The following is a 7004-nucleotide window of genomic DNA, read 5'->3' on the forward strand; positions in this document are numbered from 1 at the left end:
TTCGTCTCAGAGTGGGTTGCTAGGATACGAGAGAGAGAGAGAGCGTGCCAAATCTCTGAAGTCACTTCATCCTTACTAACTGACAGTTAACAAGGACGATGATTGCTTCCAACAATATCATCAAGGGGTGAGAATGTTGCTTATGCGATTTACACCCGAAGGAGGAGATTGTTGCATTATTTTTTCCTTGTAGGCTATTAATATTCAACAGAAACACAAACATTTCTTGTGCTAAGCCCTTACGGAATAGAGAAAAAATATGTTGACATCCATGAAGATTAGATTACATTGCGGAAAATGTATGTAGACCTGCCTTACAGTATGACAAAATATACACTTTGTCGGCAGTCTGTATTACATAAAAGCTGTTGGTTGTCCATCTGTTGATTAAAAACTTGCGAGTTAAATCAAAGTCCTTGAATATTCAGGCTCAACTTAATTTCATGTTATTCCATATTAGGCCTAAATTATCAAATACGTATATAACCGTGTACTGGAATCCTCGCTTATTCAATCATATAATCGTTTGGAATGAATTATACGAAGTATACAGAGGAGTGTCTGTAATCTGTATTTGGAAGTGTCGAGTTTAGAAAAAAAATCACTTTTCTCCTCGTATCAAGTCGGATATGCTATTGAAGAATGACACAATGAGAAAAAGTAGACAGTGTATAATAGGTCCTATAATCAAGTTGCCTACAAGATCAACAATCATGCTGTATTCAGTATATCAAACCAAGGAAAACCTTCTATGACATTCCTTTTGATGAATCAACAAACTATCATTTGTGAAATAATGATGATGATGATGATGATAATGATGATAATTATAATAATAATAATAATAATGATAATGATAATAATAATAATAATAATAATAATAATTATAATAATAATAATAATGATAATGATGATGGTGATGATAATGATGATAATTATAATAATAATAATAATAATAATAATAATTATGATAATAATAATAATAATAATAATAATAATAATGATAATGATAATAATAATGATAATACTGAATTTAACGACAAACATGACCATGACGTGATAATCGTCATTGCTGTCGTACGTCTGCAATGTCGTGATTTGGTATTGACCATTGTAAAGTGGCCATTGAGTATCGAACTTATCAAAGGATGGGTGTGGAAAGGTCAAGTATACGAAACACTGAGGGTAAAGTGTTATTGTGACGTATTTATTGTGTCACGTCTTCCGAGACGCACTGTTTACTTGCATTGCGTGTTCTTCACACGAGGACCTTGTTAGTCTCTCCACAAGTCGATTGGTTCTTTTTATTTGCCATCTTCTCTTATGACGCTTCTCACTGAATGAAGATATTGACGTTGGCTGATCAAATATCATATTAGAGTGACAGGATAACCTAGATTGGAATTTAAAAGTCTTCATTTTATGAAGAAGATGTCAGACAGGGAGGCCAGTTTGAAATACCGACAGCTTAGATTAATTCTAATGCGATCGATCTCTAAAGTTATATATACGGAGAACGTTGATTCACCACTCAAAAGTCGCATTAAGATTTGATATCTTATAATATCTTCTCAAATATTTCTGTGATGAATCATAAACTTAAAGAGAGAGAGAGAGAGAGAATGATAATGAAACTTAGATCGAAGTAAATGAAATCATTCACATGACTGAAGCCTTTTTGGTCTCATGAACGAGTTTAGCAGTTATATGTTGCAAAAGTGAAATTAACGGAATCATCTGTTTAAATGAATGACAAAGTGAATATATCATATATTTGGAATATTTTCGGAATGGGCGATACTTATTTAAACATTACTTGACTACAGTGTACTAATACGTTGGACACATAGTTCATGAATGTCTTCTGAACTATCGGACAATCATTGATTCCTTTAACTTTCTACTGTTGGCCTACATACGCGATTAGTCATTTCACCTGAAATTCATACTTTATTAACGGTCGGTCACAAATAAGTTTATTCCACTGACATCCCTATATACGCAGTTGAGAGCCTTTTTCATTATACCCTCTCATATGCAAGTTCTTGGCATTTGCTTCTCATCTTGGAATGGGTGATATATAAAGTCTTGGTCCAAACCTCCATCATTTTTATCTTTTTCTCTCGTTTCTACTTTGTCGGTCATGTCCGGTCCGAAATACGGCGATACAGGCAAACACAGCGATGAGTATTTTAGCTGCAACAGCTCCAAGAAATTTGAATGTATATAGGATATGATTATTATATACTGTATAGTGCTGCCTGCGAGAGATAAAAGGTGAGAAAAAAGGGCATGGAAATTTCCTATCCTCCTAAGTTTTCATCTCTCTTTAATCTAACTATCTGTTTATTCATCTATCTATAAATCTGTCTATGTATTCATCCATATTATTATATACACGAAAAACTGAAAAGACAACCGATAGTCCTCTTTGTTGCCTCCTTGAATTAGGCTAGGCCAGCATCGATGTATCCACGAGATATTACCCGTGGCCATCACCGCTTCCTCTGACATTTTCGGAGGGGGAACTTGCCCGCATCCCAGGGGACCTTCCGACTACTAATGACAGCATGCACGGTGAGAGTGGAGGAGGGGGGGGGGGGGGGGGGGGGCTTTTACAGGTATATGAGAAGGATGTGGGGGGGGGGGGGGCAGAGACCAGGTAGCTTAGTGGGACAAACTCTTGGAAATCTGTAATCTTTGGATTGTTGCTGTGCATGAAAGCATTATACAAGTATATATTTGATTTTCTTATTTTCTGTCATTTTCTCATCAGGTGAAATCCGTATAAATATAGGATCCGCGTATAATTCGTCGTCCATTAGCTGGCAAGGATAAAGAAACTTGACAATATTCCTATATCCAAACTTCACAGTGCGTGTACTTCAAAGTACAAATAATCGTGAATCGATCAAAGAGTATTGATAATCGTGTTGGTTGTGGGAAGAGTTAAGAGCATTCTTCGTTATACTATTGGTTTCAGAAATACAATTCTTTTTATATATCACACAAGTCGAAAAAGTACACAGTAGTCTTTTGCTTCGTCATTCATGCGCCAAATATTAACACATATTTAAGACATAAATACAAAGAATTTGGTGTCAAAAATTATGTAATGAGGGTCCATAAGAGAAGTATCCTTTATTGTCCCGAAACATGACGTATTTCATTATTAGGCATAAAGTAGAGACTTTTGCTGGTAAATGATACAAAACCAAACAAACTAATATAAACCCAGCCATGTCATCCTTTGATAAGCTTGTTTAAAGTATCATTTTATTTTCTCAGGACTTGACTTATGATATTGTGAAACCAGGAAATACGACTGCATAGCGAGTGTTATGAATTAAACGTGAAATGTTTCCACATTTCATTCTATAAATGGTACTGATCACATGACCACGGGAAAGGAAAGGGGAAGTCGAGAGCGTAAATCCGCAGTCAATTAACGAGCAGTCTGTACACGTCTACCTCCTCTCCATATACATGTAGGGAGCGTGGATCTTGTAGTCTGATATCTCTTTAAAGGAGAAATGAAACCCAAATATCATGTGGATTGAGTCGAAGCAGCAATATCAGTAACACACGAGTAAGGTTTGAGGAAAATCCGGCTATCGTTTAAAAGTTATGAGTCTTTAGAATGTCATTAATGAATGTGAAGACTACATGTACATTTCGTGACGTCACGCATGGACAACGATATAAAGAAACTGTGAAGAGAATCTAACATTTTCATTTTTCTATCATAATGAAAAGAAAGGCAATCAGGGAATTATAGTAACCTTGAATGTCAGCATTAAGAAGAGGAGGGAATTCTAATCATCATACGACCATTTTTCATAAGAAATTGCATTTTGTGGAATTCTCTTAATGTTTTCTTTCTTTTTCAATGCATGATGTCACGAAGTGATGCAGTCTTCTCATCCAGCAACTTACTGACTAATGGCCTTCGAGAAACTTTAAAAACTTCATAACTTTGGAACAGATCGTCTGATTTTCCCCAAAATCCACTGATATTTTTTTACCAATATTGCTGCATTTGCTAAATCATTATGATGATATTGACATGAGTAAACTTCCCATTTGATATCATATTACTGTGACAACCTGTTTGTGCATAAAATCAATTTTGTCTTGAAGTGGAGACCCATAGAGGGTCCGTACAGGAGTAGCGTCGAAAGTTGCCGTAACCATATAGTATATCATTCTGGCCCTTTTGTAAGTTTATAACTGTAGAGAAAATAAACCAACTATCGATCTGCACCACTCGTGAAATGTCTTTGGCCAACAGTAATCGTTTTGTTAATACTATAGGAGATGAATTGATAATGTCCACTCTCCAAGAACCCTTGTGTGATAGCTTTTGGTCAGATATGACACGATTGATTATCATCAAATTTTCACACATCCATAATTCAACGTCATATCCACGCAAGCTTTAATTACCACCATCCGATGGACGAAACAACCAAACAACGTGACACTGCAGTTTACCGTCGCGCCCACCTTTATGATTACTGAATCATTAAAGACTCGGAGTTGTTTTACTTGTGGAAAGTGAATTTCTCATGTATGCGTAGATTGACGAGTGAGCGTAAGTTTCACTGTCATGAAAATTCTACTTGACATTATGCCCAATGTGCACTATACTTTCCATCTGCGTGATGTCAAGACCAGGTAAACAGGGTGACTAGTATACATGCTACAGGCGTAGGCGTAATATTGTGTTGCATGCAACACTATGATTAATAGTTTATTATATGAAGAAAGAAGAAATTAACTCTCACCTGGTAGCAGTCGATATCTTGGCCATGTATTTGATGTCATGGTTTATTTCTACATATATAGATACGTCCTATTCCACCGATAGTATTTCCTCCTCTATTGGCACACGCGATTTTGGCGAAATCCCATCATTCGTTGTTTTTGTGTTGTCTCTTCTCCAGGTTCGGATTTACATTCCGCGCGTCCGTATAGAGTGTGTAGTGTATTGCCACAGGTGCGGGAAAAACAGAAACATAAAGCAGGGCAGCTTGAGGGGCTGGAACGTTGGTCGTACATAACAAAAGAATAGGTGAGGCTTTGCAGGTACGAGTATTGTTCAGTCTGCCCGTGCTAAATTTCCTCTTTTGGGTTGTGAGTGATGTAGTAAAGGGTGTGTTCAAAATACGTGGACAAATCAAGGTGTGTGTGTGTGTGTACTTGTGTGTGGTATGTTATTGTCTCGCATGGTGTGTGTAGGTACGTATGAAACAGGACACCGTTTTGTATTTGCCTACTTCAAAGTCAACAGAGAAGATCAAGGTTAGTCAAGAGCTATACTATAGTGAATATACTTCAACAGAATCCCTCAACCGCTGTAACGTGCAAAAAGAATTCTAGATGCTTGTCTCAGCATAGAGGTACCATGGTCTCGGCATGAACTTCTTTTTTCATCTATAACTTCCCGTAAAAGTTGTTGTTGTTGTTGCTGTTGCTCTTGTCGTTCTTCTTGTTGTTGTTGTTGTTGTTGTTACCTGTTGTTAAATCTTTATCCAGGTGAACAGCAAAACAAAATTATTGATATACAGTCAACCCAGGGAAGGATCTAGTCATATTATACGCACATGTATTCAAATAAATGTGAATGTATGTGTGTCTGTGAGTGTGTGTATATGTGTGTAGGCCCCTATATATGTATATAAATTATGTTTCTGTGTGGACGTGTGTTTTTTTATAGGTATATAGGCTTGGTCTGAGCACATTACTAATAAGTTGAGGCTACGTACGTGCATGTTAACGTTTTTCTTTGAATTTATATGTGTGTTTGTGTAATGTTTCTTGTCGTTAGGTTGATGAGATTAGTACGGTATACAATGGGACGCAGAAAATGACACAGCTAAAATAAAAGAGAGATCTATGTGAAAACTTTTTAAATTACGACAAAAATACAACACGCACACAATGTTTTGATGCTCATAAGCTCCAGTGAGAGACACTTGAAAATCATTTTCGAAAGTAACTTTTCTTTGCAGGCTTAACTTTCTCTGAGTACATTAATTAAATGAAAAGCTTGAAAAAAAAACACACATTGCATAAAACATTTACATGTATATCGTTCTTACTCGTTAAAGCTCCCTGCTTGGGGAAGTACTTCATGAACCACTGTCTAGTACGTCACACTTTTATAATGTTTGCACAAACACTACAAAACGCTACATGATAAAACACTGTGTAAATCGCGTTCGTGTTTTTTTTTTCTACATCACACATAATAAAAGTACCGTATTGTTAGTTGAGGAAGCTTTGTAAAACTGATATAATAAATAACATCAAGTTCATCATCACAAGAACCAATGCATTTCAGTAATATTATGCCCGATATTAGCTGTGAAAACAAAGATGACAAAAGAGGGCGACATTCCCCTTGCTTTTGTCGCAGTAGTATGATTATTTCATGCATTGTGAATGTATGGCAAGAGAAAGGGAATGAGACATAATTCAAAAAGAAAAAAGAATTAATTTATGAAGACGCAATGCAATATGAACCATTTCATTGAAGGAAAAACTTACTGTGGAGATTTAAGCACATTGCACCTGCTGACTCATGTGTTAATATAATACGCTATAAGATTATTTCGTCGTTAATCGTTACTCGATATATATTATGCACAAGATTTAATAATCTATTTTGAATACTTGCATTTCTTGCACAATCTGTTACTTGTATAATTTGCAATACCTATGATAAAAAACAATTCTTTTTTTTAGCTTTTCATATGAAAATCCGCAAATGGGAGTCAGTTTTACATTATATATTTAGCTGTAAAAGACTTGAAACGCAGCTATGTGAGTAGACCGCTCAAGACAATTCTTTGCTGGATAATGTTCTTGAAGTCATAGCTTGTCTACTTGTTTATCCAATGCATACAATATATAATTCAACAAGTGTAGAAAAATCCAAACGTTTTGTGGCCATGGACAGTTGTTACCAATGTTACTTCCTGAATCAGCTGGATTCGGGC

The sequence above is a fragment of the Diadema antillarum genome, unplaced genomic scaffold (assembly GCF_040938485.1).
Source record: "Diadema antillarum isolate AM-2024a unplaced genomic scaffold, OU_Dant_1.0 seq00001377_RagTag, whole genome shotgun sequence".
NCBI classification, from domain to species: Eukaryota; Metazoa; Echinodermata; class Echinoidea; order Diadematoida; family Diadematidae; genus Diadema; species Diadema antillarum.